This window comes from Acomys russatus, chromosome 5 (genome assembly GCF_903995435.1).
Source record: "Acomys russatus chromosome 5, mAcoRus1.1, whole genome shotgun sequence".
Classification (NCBI taxonomy): Eukaryota; Metazoa; Chordata; class Mammalia; order Rodentia; family Muridae; genus Acomys; species Acomys russatus.
In genome coordinates, this window is record NC_067141.1 from 16327104 (window position 1) to 16329373 (window position 2270).

Sequence of the window (2270 nt, forward strand, 5' to 3'; positions counted from 1 at the left end):
TCCAGCTGGCTGTCAGTCCGAAGCGAGAGATTGAGGCCGAGGGTGGAGCAGCCTCTCCGTGAGGCTCGCGGTCCCGCCTGTGCCTCTCCTCTGCCGGTCCAGCTCTGGTCGCAGCTCACAGGGCCCAGCCCGCGTCAGAGCCGGTCGGCTCCACAGCCGCGGCGGCAGGACCACGGCCACCCGCGTCCTTTGCTCCGCCCTGACCCGCACACCCGCCGCCCGCCGCCCGCCGCCCGCCGCCCGCTTCCCGAGTGCCGCCAAGTCAGTTCCGCGCCAAGACTGCCAACAGAGCCCGCCCGATTCAAACGAAAACGGCGGTTCAAATTCGGCCGCTAAGGGCTGCGATTGGACCAGGCGGCCAGAGAGAGACCAATGGGAAGGGCTATATAAGGATTGACAGGTAGGCGGGGCCTGGCCATGGGGCAAGCCCGCAAAGCGGGACTCCGAGTTAGAAGAGACACGTAGGTGGATAGGATGGGGCCAGAGGGCGGGTCCCATCCGCTCCGGTGAGCCGGGAAGTGCGGCCCAGCTTTTCAGTACTATAGGCTCGCTCTCTTCAGAAATCAAACACCAACAACGTCGCGTCTTAGGTTTTGTTTTTTGTTTTTGTCTTCGTTTTTCGAGACAGGGTTTCTCTGTGTAGCTTTGGCTGTCCTGGAGTCACATTGTAGACCAGGCTGGCCTCGAACTCACAGCGATCCGCCTGCCTCTGCCTCTGCAGGGATTAAAGGAGTGCGCCACCACCGCCCGGCCCTGTGTCTTAGATTCTTTAAGTCTCCCTGTTTAGTGACGGCTGTGGCGGTGGCACGGTTTTCAGGAAACCATAACTTAAAAGTTACTGCTGCAGCACAGTTACATTTGTTTTCAATGCTTTGCCGGGGGGTGGGGGCGGGCGGCGGAGAAAGCCAATTAAAATAACCTGTGCAAGACTAAGCCAGCAAATCCTAAAATAGGGATCCCAGGGCACCTGTTGGGTTTTGTGAGACCAGGTGCCAGTAAGATGAATAAAAAGTACCCATGTCTTTGGTCCCCCCCCCCCTTTTTTTTTTTCTCTTTTCTGGATGTGCATCAGTGTTTTTCCAGGACGGTGCTGTAAAAAAATTCCACACCTGGAGAGATATAAACAGTGTCTACCCTCTCCTCATAGCGTCCCACAAGGCTGAACAAAGGTCACACTGGGGAACCAGTGGGTTTTAGACTACCCTGATCCAGACTGATCAGTTACTCTTACCTCTTAGCCTCTAAACATAAACCTCTGGCCAGGACTTCAAAGATATATTTAGGGTGACAGTCCTCTTTGTTCCTATTCACAAGGGACCACACTGGCTGAGTCTCCCTTTTCTGCTTTTCGCTGTTACCTGCCTCTGTAGTTAACCTATTAAGAATAAGTGGTTGAGCCTTCCTTGTTAGGGCTGTCAGGGTCCAAGCCCCACTCTAATCACTCAGGCATCACTTTCCCATCCAATGCACCTAATACGGGCATCTCACAGTTTCATTTTACGCAAGGCAATTCATCAAGATAAAATTTAAAAACAGCAAAACAACTCATATTAATCTGTAGACACACACACACACACAATTGTTACTTTATTGTGAATACGTGTATAAATGTGTGTGTGTCTGTCTGTCTGTCTGTCTGTCTGTCTGTCTGTCCGTGTGGCTATGCATTCAGGGGCCAGTGGAGGTCGGAAGAGGGCACTGCATCCCTTGGGACTGGAGTTACAGGCAAATTGTCATCCACCTGAAGTAGCCACTGGAACCTGAACTCAAGGTTTCCGCAAGAGCAGTGAGACCTCTTCACCACTGTGCCATCTCTCCAGCCCTCAGCTCATATGGGTTTTTTTGTTGTTGTTTGTTTTTGGGTTTTTTTTTTTTTTTTTTTTTTTTTTGCTTTTTAAACTGTACTTAAATTTTAAGCTTTATGCTTTGTTTCAAATTATAGCCTCAAGGAAAGTAAGTTTACAGGACATAGTGTCTTTGTTACCTTTTTATTGCCATGACAAAACCACCATCACCAAGGCAACTTAGAAAACAAAACGAAACAAACAAAGACATTTAACTTGGGGCTCACAGTTTCAGAGGGTTAGAGTCCAATGACCACTCATGGTGGGGAACATGGAAGGCAGGCAGGTCCAGAAGAAATAGCTGAGAGCTTACATTTGATCCACAAGCCCAAGGGGGGAGAGAGACAGACAGAGAGACAGAGACAGAGATAAGGCACTCAGGTGTGAACAATTTAAACCCAGTGACATACTTTGTCCAACGGGGCC